Source organism: Phalacrocorax carbo, chromosome 5 (assembly GCF_963921805.1).
Source record: "Phalacrocorax carbo chromosome 5, bPhaCar2.1, whole genome shotgun sequence".
Lineage (NCBI taxonomy): Eukaryota > Metazoa > Chordata > Aves > Suliformes > Phalacrocoracidae > Phalacrocorax > Phalacrocorax carbo.
The window spans coordinates 67,957,806-67,980,685 of record NC_087517.1 but is presented as its reverse complement, the minus strand read 5'-3'; positions in this window follow the sequence as shown (position 1 = coordinate 67,980,685).

The window sequence follows — 22,880 nt, the reverse complement described above, 5'->3', positions numbered from 1 at the left end:
TGAAACCGAGATCCATTTTAGCTGATCGGGAGGCCAGAGAGTGGATTCTCTTGGTTGCTGAAGTCCCTGCTGAAACATGCCAAAGCAGAGCAGCAGCGTCTTGCTCCTTCTCTCATACTCACGTATATTCTGAGGTGTCACACAGTAAGAAGTCCCCCAGGTTCATTTATTATTCTTTCATTTCATTTGTAGTCTTGGAAAGACGTGGAAAGAGTCACATTAGCACTGGCAATTGGCAACACCATGTATTAGGATAAGCAAAGAAAAAGAAAAATAATTTTTGGGATTGGTAGTGTGTCTTGCTCGCTTGAAAAATCTTTAAAAAGGGGAGCCAAAACTACCCAATTCACCCCCAGTGGAAGGACAGTAGGAACAACATTTTAGCACGTTGTTTTCATTTGCCCTTCAGTGAAAGTTGGAGCCTAAGCCAGTCAGACCCTAAGCCTAACCGCAACACAGGCCCCCCTCAACTAATAGGGTAAATTAAAAATGAGAAATGAGAGACAACACTGCGCCTTTAGCTGAACTCCCACATTTTGTCTGCATTTTCCCTCTCATTCCTATTTGGAGTTTGGTTATAAAATGCAAAGGGCAGCAATCGGTTCCCAAGGTGGCATCCTGCCTGACTTGCCCGCAGCATGCTGCTGGGTGAGATAAAAGGAGGTGGCAGCGCACTGTTAATGCATTTACCTTTAAATACCACCACTGCAAGCTAGTATATTCAATGGTTTCCAGCTAGTCCCTCATGATCATTTGTCCACATCACAATAAAACCACCACACAGCATGCCTGCCTGTCTCTGCCCAAGAGAGGCCCCAGTACTAAAACAGCAGGGAGGCTGCAGGTAAAGAATCCAAATAAATTAGCGGAGCAGTATGTCCAGAGTGCTTGCCTGCCTGCGCTGTGCCAGGGTCTAGACTTTGGTTTAGTTTTCCATCCAATCCATCACATCAGGTACCGCGGTAGGGATAAAGGGAGGGGAAAGATGGGAACTTGAAATGGAAACGGAGTGTAGGAAAGCTAAAAGATAGATGCTGCCTTAACCATCACAGGACACACTACAAGACATAAAAGAGCCTTTTATTGTGACTATTTTCCATTCTGAAAGTGATACGGCTAGCAATAAAACAACAAACCCACCAGTGTGATTCCTAAGCTGAGAGGAATTTAGGGAGCTGGGTTTAAAAGAACAATTACTGAATTTTAATTCACACAAGGTATTCCAGGTTATAATGTACAATAGCATAACAACTCCCACAAATGCTTTTTATGATACAGCTGCAAAGAACTGATTGCTAAGCAACTCAAATTTTTTACAAATTTGATACAATTTTAAATAGCTATAGTTCATTGACACAATTGCTGCATTTCTAGTTTTTAAGTTTATTTGCTGAAAATGAAAGTGAGTAAAGAAAGCTCTCTGTCTTCTTGGGCAGCTTTTAAAGTTGATATTCAAAGCTGATCTTTAACCTGAGGGAAATAACTATTTCATTGACTCTGGGGCAATGGGGAGGGAAGGAAGGACTGAAAGGAGGTGGAATATTTGAGAGGAATAACATCACGCAAACTCAAACTTCAGTATTTTCACATAAATTTAGATGGAAAATGTTAAGCAGTTTTACCCAGTCCTAGTTCTGCCCATAATTCCATCAGTCTTGCCTTGTGATAATCCCTCTCGTTTCACTGAAAGAAGAGGTACTTAATCACTTAGTGCAGATAGAGTGCTAGGAGGTTTAATTAAAACAACTTATTTTAAGTGATCTTAAACAAGAGGTAAATGTATTTATTGTTCTAACATTTGGAGCAGTATAGGATAGAGGGGAGGAATAACAACCTCTCTCGGTACTTGGTATCGGGTTGCTTCTTTTATGAGCCATACGGTAGTGATTAGGAAGCTTAGTACCTAAAAGTTTGCATACAGCCCTGAAGTACACTGTGAGGATTTTTGCCATGTTTCTAAGATTCTGCTCCCCAGCATCAATCCAGAAGACAGCAGTAGGTTGCCTGTGATAATGTGTACAAAGTCATTAGTAGTGCAATGTCCCTTCTTTGCGGGTCCTTCCACTTCCCGCTCCTGTGGAGCAAGGTGTGTGCACGTCTGTGTGTGGGCAAGCTGATGCATGTGTGCTCACCGATGTCTTTCTAGACTGATGGCCTGAAATAATACCTGCACATCCAAACAATTCCTGTTGCCAAGAGAATTCTGATCCATCTCCAAATGTTGCAACTGAGCTGAATTTGAATTTCAATAACAAGCCAAGCTAAATGTCTGGATCAGAACCCCCTCTCTGTTCCACATTTGCAAACATTTGCATTCACATCTGGACCCAAACTTGCTAACCCTGCCCAATCCTGATTTCAGTCTTTGGCATTTCTTGCACTGAATTATGCAAACACGCGCACAAAAGCAACCTGGATTTTCAGTTGTTATTCACGAGTTCATTCACAAGCAGGTGTAGAATAGAACAGGTCATTTTTCTGCTAAACCACAGAAAAGCAGAACTCACAAGTCCAGCGAGCAGCTACGTCAAGAGATACAAAGAAATAAGATGCCCCCCATTACACTCAAAGTTACTTATATGTAAGGAGACTTTTTTCCAAATGAGATTTCCAGGCTAAGAAACCATGCTTACTTAAGTCCATTTTTTGCAAGTGTATGATGCCTTGGATGTTTAAGGGGTGTATCTCTGTTGGGGGTTGAATTAAGGAATATGTACAACAGCTTTCTCCTTGGGAGATCTTCAGCTGAGATGGTGGGATGAAAGCTAGGTCTCAAAACAGCCCCTTGAAAAATTCCCACGGATTTCACCGGGACCAGGATTTCACCTTGTTCACCCATCTGGATGCGTCAGTTATTGCCAGTTCTGCTGTGATAATCCTTGCAGATGAATGGAGGAACTCCAGTTTGTAGCATTTAGTAACACAGCAGCACAGTGGCTGAAACTAGATTCAGTGTCTGAGTCAGTTAAGCCTTAATTTAAACACTTAAACACTGTGTATTTTGAGTGTGGGCCAAGTCTTGTTCACGCTGAAATTATATGACACAAGCCATGCTAAGATGTCAGCTCCAGCTAAGCTCTAGAGTGCAGTGTAGCATGAAGGAAGCCTGGACCTGTCCTTAGCCCAAGCTCAAGCTTTGGGGACATCAGTCCCCGTGGCAGTATCCTGTGGTCAGCGCTGGGCAAACAAGCAATGGGGCTGTGATGGCGCATGGGGCAGGGTCAGTAGGACACGTAAGACCATGCTGATCCTACTGCCAGGGTGTCTGCAGGTGCTTGAGTAAGGAGCCTGTGCCCAGCCCTGCTCCAGCAGGATGCCCGTCTCCAGGCCCTTACCTGACCTTTCCTTTCGGTGCTGCATCACAGCTACACGTGGGATCCACAAGCCACAGCCTGTCAGCCTCCGCGCTCAAATGGCTGTGGAGGAAATGCAGCCCACCCTTTCAACAGCAGCAGGAGCCTACGGCACACACCTCTGCCCAGATGGCAACCCGGTGCTGTCCCAGGGAGACCTGAGTGGGGACACTGGCTTTAAACAATCTCCTGAACAGTTATTGCCATTTTTGCATTATTCCGAGATAAAAGGGGCGCTTCAGAACTGGGAAGTTAAAGGTTTGTATTAAAAATCTACTGTCTGCCTTGAAAATTATGGAGCTTGACAGATGGAGGATGAAAGGCTGCAACAGAAGAAAAACATAGGCCACCACCCTTGACACCACTGACCACCCCATTGCTGACAGCTTCTTCCCACAGCCTCGCTCTCTAAAGCATTTCCCGCTTTAAGGAAATGTATCAGAACGCAGGAGTTTATCTGCCCTGACCTCTACCCCCAGACTGAACCCTCTTTCATGTTAATTCTCTTCACAAAACCCACCACATGTAAGGTCCCTGCAGTGCTTTGGCTTATTTGGTTCTCATTATTTGTTGTTGTTGGTGGTGGTTGTTGCTGTTCTTTTATAGCAGATGAAGCACTGATCAAGAAATCCGTGAAGCACGTTAAATATGATGATTGGTTTGCTGCTTTTGATGAGTTTAAGGTGGAGAGCAAGCCACATGCTGTTATTAGAGAAGCTTTTAAGAAATAAGAACAGGTGAGATTTTTACGTCTAAATGTTTCAAATCAAGACAAAAGAACAAGCTTCCATGACAGTAAGGCTGCCAGGATTCCTCTGCTAAAAGCATATACCTGGGTTACCCATTTAGGTGGCAACTTCCCACATGTATATCTTAACAGTCCAGAAGCAAAGTATTTCAGGGCCTGATCCTCTGGCACAAATAATACAAATCAGAATCTGCCTATTTGTAATTCAGCTTAGGTTCCCCAAAACAAAGCAGGCATTAGGGAAATGAGCTAAAATGAGGGAAACACTATATCCACACAGACAGTAATATCTGGAATATTCTTTTTCTTTGCCAAATAATGTTCCAAACAACATCCCAAAACTTTACAAGGGAACTGAAGAAGGGCACTGTAGTGTAATTTTAAATTAATCTAGCAGTTCTCCTGACAATATAGGTGAGGTCACCGAACAGCTGAAGAAAATTCATTCTTAAATATGAATGAATGCTTACAAGACTTTTTTTTTTTTCCCCCCAGAGCTGCATTTCTGCAGATGATTATCCTCTGTTGCAGACGCTTAGAAGATACACACAAATCTGGGAGTGGGGGGAGGGACCCTCGCACTGAACAGGAAGAACTGAAATAATAATTAAGATACCAGATTGCAACATGCAAAAGGAGAATGTAATTCCCTGCTTTGCCCAAGATTTCTGTGTGACCTGGACCTGGTCCTCAAAGGGACTGGGAGCAGTAGCTGGCACCGTGGGAAGAAGCCACAAGCAGGGCGACCTGCACGGTGCCTGGGCTGAATTAAGCATCTCAGTGTTCTTGAAATAGCCGGGAGGCCACTGGCTAATGTGATGTGCTGGACAGGGAAACATTTTAAACCCAACTTTTTGGTAGGGAGGGGTCTAGAAATCCCAATCCAAACTGCATTGAACAGATGTCAGATCAGGATGTTTGCCCAAAACCCTCTCCCAAATATATACAGCTACATTTCTTCCTATCAGAAACCAAAACAAACAAAGCATAAAGCAAGCAATAACAGAAAACAGAGCAGAGTTTACTCTCATAGTCCAGTTAGATGATATGGCTGAGCTATTCTAAAGCACCCCTGCTGCCAAAAGGGGACAATTCTTCTTCCTTACTTCCTTCTTGCTCCAGTCCCTCCCCTCTGCTGCTAGCCTCAGCTCTACAGCTCATCTGACTGGACAGTGAGAGACTCACTTCACTAACCTAGTGAAAAGTTGATCCATCAAAATATAGTTTTCCGCAAGATTAGTGAGTTAAATTGGCTCAGTGTGTGGTCAGGTGAAAGCAGAACCTGCACAAGATGGGGGCTAGGATCAGGGCTGGAGAAGGAGGGACCACTTGGCTGTCAGAGGAGGTAACCTGCGCCTCTGATCCAAGGATGTGCAACACAGATTTTATTCCTGCCTTTAACTCAAGTTTGCTCAAACCCAGGCATGGATAGGTCAGAGCAAGGGTCCTAAGCTTCTGTTTTTACTGCGTTTTGCTCAACACATCACCGTCACTCTCTAACTTCCCCGCCCCAACTAAGGGAGAAGTTGCCACTTTGCACATGGGAACATTAGCAATTACAACTGCAGCAGGTAGTAAAAAATGGGCACCAGTGGCAGGGGCAGCGATCACAGACGCTGTGAGCTCGGAGCCCATTCCCGTCTCATGACATGATGTGATGGTACATATTTCTTGTAGGACCTGATGGAGAGACTGAAGAGCTCATCAGTCCCATCACAGATATGGCCAAGCTGATGGTCAAAATCACACCTTGAATCTCTCTCAGTCTGTTCTGAGTGGAGAGAGAACTTCTGCATTTTATCTATTTATTTCTTTTCCAGTCCTTGGTGTAGGGACCACAGCTCCAGTCTTCTGTGGGGAATGCTATCACCACAAGGCTACGTACCACTGTTATTTGAAATACATCTCCGGCTTCCCCGGTTAAAAGTCAGCTCACCGGGCTATGGGCTGGAGGGAGGGGTTTATACATAGAAAAGTAGGCCTCTAGGGACACTAAGTCAGGCTGCAGCTGAACAGGGATTTTGAGAAACTACATTTTCAACTTTTGGAGGGAGCAGAGCATTTAGACACCTGGGCTGCCCGCCCTGTCAAGCTACCACTTTGTAGTAAGAGAAATCTGACTCCTTTTGTTTCTCAAAGTAATTATTGTCATTGTCGTTTTACCCTGTAGAAGGACATAGTGCTTAAGGAATGAGGTTCTACGCATGCAAAAGGGTGTTTTTTCTTTAAAGATGCTGCATAAAAATTTATCGCTGTTCAGCACAACGTGTCATTTGGACACAGGACCACCAGGGTGATGGGGCTGTTTTTCTTCTCCATTCATCCATTTTTAAATCCATCACTTACTACAAAATGAACAGATGCTATTAACACTTCAGTGGATTTGTGCGGAAACTGTGATTCATTCTTAGCAGCAAGTTAATATAAACACATGAAATTGCCTTCAATCTGCTTTCCAAGCCCCAAGAGGGCTCACAGAGTAAAAAAGATATTTTTGTAGAAGATTCTCCAGCTTGCATACCCATAATAATTGTCTAATTTATGCATGGATGCCAGTTGCTTGTAACTGAATACCTAATGAGGCTTTTGCTATGGGATAAGGGGCTATAAACATTGGACTGAGTCACGACGATATTTACAGTGGTATAGATGTGAAGTAATTACACTGGGTAAGAATGAAGATGGCATCCTTCATTAACTGAAGCCTGGAGGAGGTAGGTATTTTTATACCTATATTCAGAGAAATAAACTGAAGCATGAGCTTAGCTTAAGTTAGTGAGAGAGTGACATAAATGACAAAAAATCCCTTGAATCCCAAACACCAGACAATTTTGCAGCCAGTAATTTCTAAACTGTAAATACCATAGGGAAAAAAAAATGTAGAAGCTAGCGTTCAGATGGGCACTGGAACAAGCGGATCTTTTCTAAACCATTTCAACTTCTGTCATCATCCTTATTTATGCTCTGTAAGGCGTACTTAGAGGAGACAGGTGGCTTTACTTGGGGTCAAAGTCTCGGACACCCTGCCAAGTTTGTTTAATCCTGGCTCTGCAAAGTTTCCTGTATGGCCTTGGTCAAGCCATGTTATCACTCAGTCCCCTACCTGTGAAAACGAGCCTAATAACATCATTTACTCTCCCTGTTGCACCGTTTAGATTATTCATGTATTTTTCAGGGTAAGAAAACATCTGCCACATGGCAGTAAGCACCAAAGAGCGCTCTCTTTAACTGCAGGCTCTAGGCTTTTCTATGATACAGACAACTATGACTTAGAATGATTGTTTTGGGACAGTGCTAATTATTCTGCTGCAGCATATTATGAGAAATAGAGACAACTGGTAATTACTGTGTCAAAAAATGCAAATGAATGAAAAGCCATTTTATTGGTGCATATATATGCAAAAAGATGTTGTTTGAAGATGTGTTTCTGAGAGATCTGCTGTGTGCTGGGGCCAAAACCAAAAGAAAGAGACTCTAAAAGAGCAGATAGCCTCGTGGCTGAGGCATTCCTCTGTAATGCTGGAAAACAACAGAGGATGTCTTGAGTCCTGTTCACCCATCCCCTAAGCCCAACCAGACCCAGATCATTGGTCAGCATTTCGTCGTCTTTTTCAATGAAAAATTCCAAACCATCTTGATTTTGTCCTGCTAAAGAACAAAATACTTTTTGAAGCTTTAAAACTTTGGCAGGATGGAAAAACACCTCCTCTCATCTCTTAATTACAGCTACAACTCCCAACACAGTCCAAGTCTGAAGTCCATTGTGTTTGTGCCTGGCCACTGGAAATATCACAGGTATGAAAAAATTTCATGCAATTACGTGATTCGGGGCACTTCCCAGACTTTTGCTCTTTTCTCTTAATTGTCAGGTTCTGTTCAAATACATGAAGTCTGTAGCTCTTTCCTTTGTATGAATAGCTTTCTCAATCCCTATACAACTTAATATTCTGTTGCCCTATTAAGCTAGCCATGCAGAAAACGGTTTCTAGCCAAATAATAGGAATAGCAAACGTATGAACTCTATACCTCAATGAGGTGTTAACTTCAAAGCCTTGTTATTTGGGAGTTGGGGCCATTTAAATGCTGACATTATTAGGCAAGGAAGTCTAAGAAACAAGCACTCAGTGGGAGTCAAAGATCTTTTTAAAAAGCATTTTCTTTATGCTCATCACACCCCAATTCATTTAGGATGGGCTCCCGTTCTATGCCTACACGTTTCCTAATTAAGACTTCTTTCCTTGCCACAATGTTTAGGTTAGAAGGAATCTGAGGCTCTCCCTGTACCCCCTTCATGATTGGCATATTTTTTTCTTTCCCCTCTCCCATCTCCTTGGTTGTAATTACATTACAGTGGCTTATCTCTCCATCAAAGGATGGGTAAGTGGTCCCTTTATAAAACTGCTCTGAGCAGCTGTTGGCCAGTCAGGGAACACTGAGGCCTGACCAGAGCTACGCTCTCCCCAAAGGGCTTATCTATATTGTGCCGCATTGAATGCAATGTGAATCGGTGTAGACAAGAACAAATAGCATTCAGCACATGTCAGCTAAGTGCAGTTTTAGCCTGGCCTCATCAGTGTTTAATCATGATTAGCTGACACGCACAGTTTATTGTGGTCTTCACCAGCCAACATATTGTGACCAGTATTACGTCAATTACTTAGTTACCCAAAATTACATTCAGACATGACTAAATCCTGCCATTTGTATAACTTCGTAGAGACCCAGCAACACAACTGTGCCTCTTTGAGACCTAGGCAGCAAAGGCTCACATCTAGATTTGAGCTTGATTCTTGTCTCAGAGTGATGCAAAGTCTCCGGACCATCTACTCACATGGCGACAGCAAGGCACGACTGTTACACGTGTAGGTATCTCAGACTAGCTGTAAACTAGGTTTGAGTGCTGAAAGCGATGAGGTCAGAGTACCACAGGCTTCAGCTGTCAAATAGGCAAATATTTGCTCATGGTTTCAGGTAGGTAATATCATTCGTAGCTTACCCAAAGCCCAAGGTGTTGCAGCTTTCCTGCTACCAAAAGCCGTGTTAGCTAAAGCAGTGCATATTGCAGTGACACATCTGACTGCGGCTTAGGTACAGCCTGGGAAAGAAGGTGCTAATTGAGGCACTCTCCGTGAACTGTCTCAGTCCTTCTAGGAGAAAAAGTGATATTTATATTCTAAGTAGTTTGAAATAATGCTCCTTTATTCCTTAAACTCTCGCATCACAAACATTTAAACAAGATCTTCACAGACACACAGAATGAGCCCTATATTTGCAGCAGTAGTTCCACACACGCTCCTGAACAGGCCTCATTGGAGCTGCCCATTCATGTGCACGAGCTCGGCTTCGTATTTTCCCCAGTACAATTCCAGCTTCAGTTCCAAAAGTAATACACTCTTGGCTAAACACTCTGCTGATACTAATGTACTCAAAACCTTTCTGTATACTCAGCATCTTTCTATAACTGAATATCCACTTCCAACCCATCAACGGTAACTGTTTTTTTTTTTAACTTCTTTTAATTCTTTCTAGAAATCATGCGTATGTATGAGACCAGGTGAATGACAGAAATGATAACACATGTATCTATCTGGCCCAAATCACTTGCAGGGACTTAACAGAGGCGACCATGGTAGGTGGTTGCTAGCTTTTCAGCTGGAATCAGAAGCCCCATTCTATTTCTGCACCCTATAACAACACAGCCAATGTATGTATTATCCATTCGAGAAAGAAAATGTCCTATGGGCCCCCCTTCTGCATCTGCTGAGCTTGCATGTTACGGGGTCGATGGAAGATCACCTCTTCTAATGGTGCCCGCTCCTCCTAATGCAAAGACACGTGGTTTGAGAACAAAAGGCATTATTCAGTGCCTGGAAGCAGAACACTGGCATCTATGTTTTATAGACTATTTGAAGCTTGAGATTTTTAGAGGTCAGCAACCTCTCCAACCCCTGTGTTCATTTTGCCGGCACCCCTTGGGCAGGACAGCTACAACAGGAATGGTCTTTTTGAAACCTGGGGATCCTCGGGCTCCCAGAACTGACATTTACTGTGTGCAGGAAAATTCTAAGTCATGTACATTTGAGACCACATCTGGTGTGAAATATATTTACTGTAAGCACCCTGACCACACTGAGGCAATGTTTAAAAGCTACAATATTTTCAACCAAAACACCATGAATCAGTCATCTGCTCTTTACATTTTTTCCTTCCTAACACAGCAGATTACTAAAATATTCATGCATACATTTTCTTTCATAATCTTCCTCTTCCTCCCGGCCTGAATCTGAGGAGCAGGAAAGCGTAATATGCAAACCCAGAAATATTTGTTATATTTGGATGTCTGACTATAGCTCCCAGTTGTGGTATCGCTGGATGATTCCAGGCAAAGAGAAGCAAGCTGCTCACCAAAGTTCAAATCTGGCACCAGTTCTCCTTCTGCTTATTTTGGTATAAAGCAGGAATTTCTCCTCTCTAGTCAGTGGAGTTGTACCACGGGGGTAAATTAGAGGAGAGGCAACTCTTCTGTGTGAAATAAACAGCAGTGAGAAAAGAGAACCCTGCAGGAGGTGAATATGAATCGGGTAACTTGAGGAAAATAGAATAGCCTACAGGAACAAACTGGAGCTATTTTGTTAAAAATAAATAAGACCAAAACTGTCCTTACTTGGTCTAGGACTATCAGGTCTAAGGCCTGCTGAATGCAACAAAGAAACTCCTACCACTTTCAACGAACTTTTGAATCGCTGGGTAAGAAGCGTAATAAGGAGTAGGCCCTGTCTCCTCCTCACCTCAGTACTGACTGCTGTGTTATTTTATCATAAGGGGTCTCAGCCTGCCTCCTCTAGATCGGGGTTATGCTCACATTAGTATTTTAGATATGGGTCAACTTACTGAGTGTTGTAACAGAAATGTTAAAATCAGTATAGCATATTTTTCCTAAATATCTGCATTATTTCAGACAGGAGTTAATCCAAGGAAGTTCTGTAGCCTGTGCTATAGAGTGGGTAACGAAGGTGATCGTGAAGTATCATCACATGAAGGATTTCTGGATTTATAAACTCTGGTTTGATCATTCCCATTTTACAGAGGGGTCACTGAGACTAAAGGAGTGCTTTTGTCCCACCTATGGCCATAAACGGAGCCTCCAAGAAGTCACAATTAAGCACACTGCTCTTGAAACACCACTGATGCTGTATCATTAGCTCATACTTCCTCCCCAAAGATGTGGTTATTTAAACAGTCAGTTAGGGTTTGTCTGCGTTCATTTTAGCTCTGCTTTTAAATATACCTGCCTTTGCAGACAGAGCATACAACCCCTCCAGCGCCATGACGAACAAATTCACACCGGTATACTGGTTATTTACTGGAGAGCTTACTTTAATAAGAGGTACCTTTTCAATGTTACAAACTGCTTCCAAACTAAGAGCTGTGCTAGCCCACTCTGAACTGCAGAGCTAACTGGAGGAGTCAAATCAGTGCAAAAAATTAAGGACAGGCTGGGCCTTAGTTCTATGAGACTGTCTCATCCTGGTTTTAACTGATTTTTCCTCTTGCTGACTCCCATCCCCAACAGTGCCTCCTGTTGTTAAGGGTTGCGCTGAACTGCACTATCAGCAAACCTTCAAGTCTTACAAAGAAAAAGAGAACATGAATTAGCTGAAATAAAAGACCTTGGCCAGATTGCTTTGTTGGATAAAGCACCTTTGTTGTAAGTATGTGGGAAAGGAGAGTCCAACCACAGCCCATCCAGATTCCTTAGACACACACGCCCAGTGATATGTATTTGTGAATATTTTCCACATTTATATCTGCTAACCAAAGTAACCAGTTTTTACTTGTTTAATTACTGCTGAAGAAAGAGGAACTGTCAGTGCCTTAAGAGTTATGCCAAAGCACAGGGTGGGTTCTCTCTGATTCATATGCTGCATGGCTACAGAAACCAAGACCCAGCATCAGGAATGCCAAGCAGTTAAAAAAGAAGCTAAAGCAGCAGTCCAGCTCTACAACATACTTTTAATCTAACTCTCTCATTAAATTAATGTTATTTCTAACTTTCCCAGCAATTTAGCAGTGTATCAGCCATTTTATCAAAACACAAGGAAACAGGAAGACCTTTGGGGGGTGAAAGTATGGGACCTAACAGACTGTGTTATGCTAATGAAGTTTTATTCCTCTTATTTTCCAAATACAGTAAATGAATGAAAGTCACCCCAGCACTGACTCTCTCTCTTCAGCTTCATCGATACACAACGTTACCACAGGAAGTGAATTAAATAAATACATATGATTGTTTTCAAAATGGAAAAAATCCCTTGTACTTTGCACACAGAAAGGCATGAAAATTACCCATAAACCTCTCTGAAAATCACCACCACTGCTAAAAAAAAACAGCCCCAAAACATCTGTGCTGGTTTTGGCTGGGATAGAGTTAATTTTCTTCATAGTAGATACTATGGGGCTGTGTTTTGGATCTGTGCTGAAAGCAGTGTTGATAACACAGAGATGTTTTAGTTGTTATTGAGCTGGGCTTACACGCAGTCAAGGCCTTTTCTGCCCCTCACCCCACCCCACCGGTGAGGGGCTGGGGGAACACTGGGAGTTTGGAAGGGACACGGCCGGGACAGCTGACCCCAACTGACCCCAGGGATGTCCCACACCATATGGCATCATCCTCAGCACATAGAGCTGGGGGAAGAAGAAGGAAGGGGGGACGTTCAGAGTGATGGTGTTCGCCTTGCCAAGTCACCGTTACGTGTGACAGAGCCCTGCTTTCCTGGGGATGGCTGAGCACCTGCCTGCCCATGGGAAGGAGTGAATGAATTCCTTGTTTTGCTTTGCTTGCGTGTGCGGCTTTTGCTTTACCTGTTAAACTGTCTTTATCTCAGCCCACAGGTTTTCTCACTTTTGCCCTTCCAATTCCCTCCCCCATCCCACCGGAAGGGAGTGAGCAAGCGGCTGCGTGGGGCTCAGTTGCCAGCTCGGGTTAAACCACAACACCACCACAGTCCAGAAAATTATTAAGAAACTTGGCAGAATTTCGTCCTTCCATTCCCATTGAAGACATAAGTTTATGGAAGAGTAAGGTGAGGATGCCAGCTGCCTCCTCTACATGTCCAGAAACTGGTCCTAAATCTCACAGGAAGAGTGGGAGATGACATGCAATAAGAAAGCAAAGTTGGGGTATTATTCCATGGATATTTGAGTGGATTAGCACCAGAGTGGAAAATATGCTCTAATAAAGCTCCATGACATTATTACCGTAATGACATCTGCACCTGGCTCTGTGAGTACATAGATCACATTATAAGGAGATACACAGGAAAGCAGACACTTCTAGATGCACATGAATGCAGAGTTTAGCCTTTAGCCAAATGTGCACGGTCATCCTGAGCAATTCCGGAGGCCTAAAATTTCTGCCCATACGTATTGTTCCTATGCTTGTTATCTCTGTCTATTATTAGACTATGCCATTTAACCTCTTTGCTCAGTCTTTCCATCCGCAAAAAGCAGAGAGTAATATTTACCTTTCTTGCAGAAAAGTTTTGGGATTAGAGAGATGAGAGTGCTGCCTCTCACCATGGTCTGAGTAGGAAAAATACTAGACAGATGCATAAAAATAAGGTCAAGATTTTGATGTAGGATGGTCACTACTTCATGCACTCTGGAATGAAGGACTCACTGGTGGACAGGAAAAGACTGACACTTCTCTGGGGAACTACAAAAAGTACCTGTCTAAACCTTGAGATTTCACATCTAGAACCACACATTTGATGCCCCTTTATAAGCCCTCCTGCAATTTACTCGTCACAGTATCTGAGACAGGTAAATTAACATAATTACAACCATCTCACACTTGGTAAAACTGGGACACAGCAAAGAAGCAGCTCATTGTCACCACCAGCCTTACAGTTCACACCTTTCTGATTGGTAAATCACTCATCAGAAAACACTGACTCAAGCTATGGTTTCCTAGAGTAGGGTTCAACCCGACACCCTGAGATTAGCCAAGTGTCCCTGAGGTTATTCTGAGGTAAATCAGGAATTGTCTTATTTGTCTGAGTGAAATTACACTGCTGAAATGGTGTTAAAGAGAGAAGTGTTTAGTTCTACAAATCTTGCACCTTGCAAGCTCAAGTAGACAGTCTAGACGGCATATTTTATGCTGTGCTGACATGTATATAGAGTAACAGTTGAAGCAAGAAGCTTCGTACCCATGATTCGAGGAGGAACAAGAAGGATAGTGTTTAGGTATGTTTGCTATGTCCTCAGACCGTATTGGTGGTGCCAGTATGAGTTTCCCGGGGCCAGGTTCTAAATGCAGTTGTGCCCTTGTGAATTTAAAGTGGCCCCCCTGGAGTCAACTATCCCAGGCTTTCCCTTTACCTGTACAATTAGAGCCAAACTGTTTTTGCCTCAGTTGTGTTCACAACTAGTAAGGAAATAGCTGTGTTCAGCACAGTATGATTATTATTATTCCTATGTTGGGGGCTGCATTACTTACTGTTCAGAAAACAACTGACGTGTATTGATAAACTCACAGTCGAGGAGCTGGAGAATACACAGCAACAAGCGAAGGCACAGAGAAGCCAATACTAGAGAAGCAGAACAAGTTTTGAAAGTGATTTTTGCTCAATAACACCTCCTACCCAGTAGAAAAACTGCACCGTCAGTGGGGAGGAAAGATTAGGTAACTTTCATCACCAGAAATGTCGTCCCAGAGAAAATTGCTGTCTAGGGGACTGCTGAGGAGAAGCCAGCCCTTTTTCTGCCCTGAGCGTATCAGGTTTTGAAGGTTTTGTGCAAGGCTTGAAACAATTTCCACTGCTAAATGTAAACAAGTCTTTCAGATAGTCCTGTGATGTCGGGACGTAAAGACCAAATGAGATCCGTTTACACAAGCAAAATGAATATTTAAATAAAAAGCAGCCACCATCAAAAATTGTTTTTTAAAAAATGCTGTTTTGGTTAATGCAACATACTGTATTTCTGCCAACAAAGGCAGTTTCTGATCAGGACATACCGTGTTTTCCTCTGGAGATTTTGCAGGCAGGGTGGTCTTCCATGAGGGACGGGAAAGGGCTTAGTTAACATTACACATCTTTCATATATGCAGGCTGGTAAATGTAAGGCATTACAGCTGTGCAGTTTGTCACCAAAAACTAAGCTGAAAGGAGTCTAAATACAGGAGACTGACAAGAATATGACCTAGTCACTCTCAACACCTTTTATTCTCCCCCTTCACAATAAAGCAACTTCTCTTGTATTTGTGCAGCCAGAACTACTTGGTCTTTAGAGACGGTGGTCAGACGGTAAAGACAGGAAAAAAGGGGATAGTACAAAAAATACCATAGTAAGAGATTTATTATTTTCCCATAGACTACAAAAGACAACTGCAGGCCCATTATGCTACATTGTGTTTATTTTGATAGGAAAAAGCTTTGGCACTGGAAAGACCGCACTTTGTACCGCAAAGAACAAAACCCATTTTGGAGGCAGGAGCTGCTCTAAAGACCTCAGCTTCCCCTTTCTTTAGAGATGCCTGTTGAAATCAACTATATGTACAAGAGGGGAGTAGTTGGCAAATCAAGTTGACTTCACTGGGACAACATATTGCTTCTATTTAAGAAAGCATCCTCGATCAGTGCATGTTTAAATCCAGTGAGACCTGAGCACATGCTTAAAGTTAAACATATGCTGAAGTCTTTTCCTGAAACAGATACATGTGAGGAAACACTTATCAGTTGGAATATGGTATTCATTCCCTGCTTCATCCCTTCTTTTCCTCCTAGAATTTCTAGAGTTCAAAATGCAAAGAATCCATCTAAGTTAACAGGGAGATGTTTATGTAATTATATGTATATAGCAGCTACAAAGAACCCACTTTCATTTCATAAACACAAGAGGGACAGTATTCACCTTCTGGGTTAAACAATTTCCTAAGACCACTTGTTTTCAAGTTGAATGATCTTTAAAAAATCTGCAAGTTGGAAATTAAGTGCCTCCCTTTGAGAGGTGAAGCAAAGTAATTGAGCCATGTCTCAAAGATACTAATTCCAAGGAAAGAGTATTACATCTATCATCCATATTAACATTATTAGCAGTGTTTTCCATCCTGTGTAAAGCAAGCATTTGGAACAGGGCATGGGTATAAGACCATTATACCATTAGAACCGTTCTCCTTTACTTCTGTGATTAAGGCTAGAAAGACTCAGGAAACCTGTTTATCAGATTTCTTGAATTCCAAAGGGTTTAGCTGTAAAATTCAGCCCATGCAAAAAGGAATCACTTAGGAAAAGATGCCATCATTTTTATTCATCTCAGCCAAAGCTTATTCTGAAAGAATTTCCATGGAAATAAACGGGACTGTTCATGAAGTCAAGTCTGTTCAGTATACATGCAAGTGGAAGAATGTTGCATGCAATTTTGAAGCATTTTCCTACTCCCTTATTCCCAAGTTACAATATAGTCAATGCGGCCACTTGAATCTTCAAGCAGTGGCAGAATCACACCTTGCAGTGCTGCTCCAAAAGCACATGCCTTTACAACTCCAGCTAAGATGGGGTCTCTAGAAAGTGAGATCAACATACGACTGAGCACCCCTACCTAAGAGCACAGCTGGACACACCGTTCAGGCCACGGCCAATTCCAGTGAAGAGTTTGTGACCCTTCACATTCTTGCAGCAACTGTGTCACCCTCCCTCTTCCCTTCCGGTTCCTCAGATTTGCCACATCTTCTGGCAGAATCTGGTTCCAGCTGTGGGGTTAAGGGAATGAATGAAGAGAAGTGGTTGGGATAGACAGGAACAGTAACCTGAATCAGCAGCAGCTGAGGCAGCACATCTGACCACACGCTGAACCTGAGCAGCACCGCTGAAGTCGCACATCAGCTGGCAAGCTTGTATAACTAGCTGTCTGTGATCCAGCTGAGTGCATTATCAGACAAAGCTGCTTTTCCCACTCATTGCTGTGGTCAGTGTCTATGAGGAGGTGGAATATACAGTCCCATCACAAACTAGGATGATTCCATTTAAGGCTGAGGCACCCCTGCTATGTCTGCTCACAGATATGTAGAGAGCATAATGATTCATAGTTTGTATGCAAACCCTAGAACCATCAGTGGGGTTATAAACCCAAGTATTCAGCAGTTACACCATGAGTTTGCTCACGTGTGAACTCTAATTCAGTCCTTTTGTGATAGCCTTTGAGACACAATCATATCTCATTATTTTCTAGCCCCAGCCCCATTCACCCCATTCCCCCCATTCCATGAGGTTACGTACCAGGCTCATGCCGTAATGGCATCCACAACCCACACTTAGCCCTTCGCACCTCAGGTCTGCTCTTTCCAATGTGTGACCTCATTACTCTGCCAGGCGTATACACTGCATGCATAAAGATCTCTTTGGACAGAAAAGCCCAAAACCTTGTCACTGCACGAGAGTAATCTGCTTTTAGAACTTGGCTTTATTAGGCATAAATATATACCAGATAGCCCACTTGACACCACTGACCATGAAAATCTTTCTTGAATTTCTTTCTAAAATGCCTAAATTGCTGGGGATTATACCACATAATCAACCCCTAAATTCTAAGGTGAAACAATTCAAAAGTCTGTGTTACAAAAACCTTTGGTGACGCTAGCTTTGGAGGATTAGAGAAATGAACCACAGCTACAACCTGCTCACCCTGCCTGAACAGACTCCATATAGCACTCATGTAACACAAAAACGCTCAAAAAGAACAGTCATTAAAATTCCCTGAAGGAAACTTCCCAAACTGCTACAGAAAATGCCAAGATTTTGGGATACTCATTCAAAACATAAGATAGAGAATATGAAGAGTTATTGCAGCATGGAATTGCTCTACATCCCTGTCAAGCCGCAGAACAATGCGGTCGTTTCTTTCAGACGCAACAGACGTGAATACGGCCTTTAGAGACATCACAGAAATTTCCTTTGCTGGTGTAGTAAAGATTGCAGTTTCCTGGCAATGCCCATCTTTCTCTTCTTCTTATTCAGTTACTTAAAACTCAGGGCAGAAGACAAGGTAAACTCGAAGTATAAAAAGGTATCAAAGTGTAAGATAGTCAACAACGCCAGTGGGGAAAAATGATGGTTGGAAATCCTTGGGATTCTACAAGCCTTACTAATCAGCTGTTTGTGATAACTAAGGAGGCACTCAGAGGAAGAGGAAAGCCATGCTTAACAAAAGGCACAACAAAAAGGCCAAGATAAGAGATGAATTGCAAACTAAAACTTTGGTCCTGTTTTTGAGAACCGCAGAACTTGACTTTGAGAATGAAAATACAGGGGCGCCCTAACTACCTGCATGAAGAATTGGGAGGCCCTGATTCTGCAAAGGCTGATGCACATGCTTAACATTATAGCCTTGAATAGCCCATTGATTTCAAATTCCTTGCAGGAATAAAACAGAGGATAAAACATAATTTATCTCAGCAGTCAGTGAAGCCAACAAAAAATGCATTGCAATTTTCTTCTTAAGTATGTCCTTATTTTTATCATGCTACTTAATAAACCATTAGCTTTTGAGGTACATGCATCTCATTTCCATATTTCATAAGCCATAGATATTTATTGAATGGTGTTTTGTTGATTTCATAGAGCTGTTTCAGAAAACGAAACTTGAAACATAGTTTCTGCAATAAAATTTCCCCCCCGATAGCAGATTTTAAAAAGCAAAATAATAAAGAAGTCTGATTCTCAAATTTGCTGAGACTGCTGTCATTACTAAATGCATCAACTAACTGCATGCTAAAAAACATTTTTATAAGGAAGGTACCCAAATGCTAATATCTTCTTACTCTTTAGTGGGAGTGGGTAATGTTAACTTTCTGCTACATTGACTGATCTGAAATAGCAATGTAAATTGATAAAACCAATCCTGACTGATCTGATTTGGTTCTTTGGTTTTTTTCTTCTAAAGGATGGAAATTATTTTTCAGCTTTTTTTCCTGACTCATGAAAGACACCAGACAGTGGTGTGGATGATGTGGTGAAAGCTCTGAAAGAAAAAAATCTACTTAAGTCAAGGAGTAGGGGAAGTGGTCACTCTGCGAGGTCATTTTCCTGTGAGACTCTGTGACAGCTGGAGAAAATTAACCAAAATATCTGCATTCCAGAGAGGTATAAAAAGAAGAAAGAAAGGGAGGGGAGGGGTCAAATGTCTTGTGGAAACCTGTAGGAACGGCAATGGCATTTTCTATATGGCCTCACTCAATCTGGTTTCCTGACAAAATTCTACAAAATAGGAGGAGATTTTTAAAGTCTCAGAGGGTAGTTAGGCAGCCAGCTCCCTTAAAAGTCAGCAGGACATTCATTAAATTCGAACAGATTAGCTGTATTGGATCTTTTCTCTGATGCTGGCACAGGGACCACACAGAAATCCTATTCCTAACACTTTATTACCTTTTAAAGCTTTACAGATCAGTCACGCTTCCAGAGTGGAAGAACTAGGAAGAGAGCGATAATACTGAGGTTATCAGATGGATTCTTTGGTTTCCGTGTTTATTATTTTCAAAGAAATAGCCAGTGAATGACAAATTTGCTTCTACACTAGTTCTGAATCTCTGAAATTGTTTTTTGTTTTGCAATAAAAGAAAACCAAACTTTTTCAAACATTATCAAAATTAGTTTGTATTCTCTTAAAAAATCCCACAGGTTCTCATCTCAGGTGAGTCCATTTCTCCCTGGTCAGAACCAAACCTGAACCTTAAAGTCCAAATCCTGTCAAAATTAATGTAACTTTGTGAAACGTTTTGACTCCGCTAAAGCTGAATATTAATTGAAACCATACCTTCCTCCTTCAGAACACTTCCATCCCAAGGGATCTTCTTGTCATTTCAGACTACTCTGCAAAACCAGAAAACAAAGTCTCTTTGAGATTAAGAAGCTTGCTGTGATAATTTCAAGCAATGACAAGAGAAATCAATTAATGCATGAGGGGTTCTGAGGTAACAAAACTCTGCCTGAGTCTATCTGCAGATCCATGCTCAGGAGCTCTTTCAGTGTGAATCAGACAGACAGAAGGAAGCAGGGAGGACTTGGTAGACGACTCCCGTAAGTAAAAGTAGGGATGCATGTTAAAGGGACACAAAAGCAGAATTAAGACTTTTTTTCAGGCTCCCAGCCATTACAGTTGAGGTAAAGATTTTAAACAGCTCAGCTTTCATTTGAGAAACTAAACAAGAGCCAGATTTTACAGACAAATCTATATCCGTGACCTCCCACTGCAAGATTTTCCTCTGAAAATCCATCCACCTCTTCAGCTTAGTTGAGCCTTTCCAAAAGTCATGTGCTAAAACAATAAGCATTTCTAAAAATGCTGAAAAAAGCGAGAAAGGCAGACAGATGCTACAAGCAGTTTGACATTGCAGTCCTGGGCCAGATTATGTACACGTGGAGAAGCAAGTATTTCATGTCTGCAGCAAGGCTCTGTATTGTGACATGATCGGGATGTTCCCCATTCACAGGAGATTTCACATTCATTACATCAAGGATAAAATAGCATAGCTTTAAATTAGCAGATGCAGCATCCTTGGAGAATGTTGCAGAAGGATTTCCTGTGGTCTCCAAAAGCTAACTCAGCAACATTATATTCTTTCCTTTGCAAAATATCACCGTGTCTTTCCCTCATAGTGTGGCCACTTTGTTCGAAGCCTCTGTCCACACTTACACAATGTCACTACTCTTCATTTAACCTGATTTTCTCAGGCAGTTTATCTATTTTGTAGAGCGAAAAGAAAACAGTGTTTGATTAAAAAAGACAGATTTGTTTATTTTTTTTTCTAAAAATTTATTTTTACTTGCCCATTCTCTCCTGTTCTTTTTTCTTAAGATCATAAATATCTGTGAAGGAAGTAAGAGAGCTCCAAACAGAGGAAAAATAAAAGGATGTGGAAATTTGCATTGCTAACCTCTTTTAATGCTAACCCCACGCTGTATTGCTTCGGAATCTGATATAGATATTGCCCAGGTAGCTCAAATAACCCCAACTATTTAGAGAACAGATAATGGTTTGAAATAAGCATAAGATGGTCCAAAATCACACCTAAACCCAAAGTTAACCAATTTAAAGCTCAGTTAACTATAAAGCATATTGCATTAACTTCCTTTTAAAAGGAAATATATCGTTCTTGCACTTCTGCTTTAATTTTTAAATGGACCAGAAGCAGAAGTTTGAAATGTCATGTGCAGCCTTGTTCTCCTGAGATTGCTCCTTGAGTTTTACCTCAGTGAGATTCAGAGAACTTCAGATAAGCTGGTTAGCTTGTTATCTGAACCAAAATGCTGAACTACTTTTGAGAATTACTCATACCCCTATCTTTTCCAGACACCTTTTTTTATCCATTACTGCCTCTAGGCTGTCATAAAACCTCTCCCCACACTGGGGATTTTCTTGACCAGGTCATGGCTATGCTTATTCCTGCCATGAGAGTGCCAAGTTTGCCAGAGTAACTTTCCTGGGTGCTCTAACCGCTTACTGCTGTTCCGAAGGAAGGCAAAGGAAAACAATTCACGAGAAGCTTACTAGTACTTGCCATATTTCCATCTCAGTATTTTTACTGTGGTTAATTTGATTAATTTCTAAAAGGCAAATATTGAAATATGTCTATTGACATCCTATTATCTGTGGTTGTTTATATATGGAGGACAAATCCTCTCCTCCACCCGAAGCCAAAATAAACAGCTCTTGTACAGGCAAGTCCCAAACCGGTTGAGAGTGATGGATTTCTTGCCACAGGCTGCAGAGCTCTTCCACGCCTGTTACTGCACTTGAGATATGCTTTTTTGCAAAGATGCTATGTTTCATATAAAATCTTCATACACAGTTAGTAGCTTTCAGCCTTGACTGAAGCAGTGTCAGCTTAGCAACATTTTACTTTTGCGTTTTTTATTAATGGGAGAGAGATATGACTTAATGTTATAAGGAGATATTTGGCCTGTTTATCTACCTTGACTTTGAGACTACTAATCATGAAAGCATTGTAAGAGGCTGGATAATCTGACTTCTTAAACATAATTCAAGCAGCCATTTTCAAATTAGCCAGTTTTAGTTAGAGGACGATGTATGCAGAAGCCCTCCACCCCTTTTTGGTAAGCTGTGCAATATCTTCACACCAGATTTTTGCAAGTACAAAATTATGTGAGTTTATTAAAAAAAAAAAAAAGGAATCATTCCCTAGCCAGTTTCCTTATTCTTCACTGAACTCTGTGTTTAAAAACACACTAAGTCTTTTTCAAACAAAAATAATTTGTAGAGAATCAGCTATCAATGTATATACTAAAATTGGTAATGTAGTGTTTTGCTCAGGAAAAAAACCACTTTTATGATTCAAATATATATGTATATAAAAATAAATATATTATGATTCAAATATAAAAATAACCAAATATATAAATAAAAATAACCAAATATATATAAAATTAACCAAATATATAACGAATATATTTGGTATTTGATAGAATCATGGAGACTAACACTGAAGCTGTATGAATCTGTGAACTGTACTGTCTGCAGCATAGTTGAAAACTGAAACAAACATATCATTGAAAGTTACCAGTGTTTATCATACGGGTGATGTTCTGGTATTTGCTTTCAGGTAAGATCTTTCCTCATAACAAACATATTTCTCCTGCGTTAACATTTAAATAAGGGGTAACAACCCTTTGAATTATTTTTTGCTACTAGGGAGGTGAGTAGGTTATAACTATTTTTGTTCCATGGATCAATCTCCATTGCTTTGCGTACAGAGTAGACTT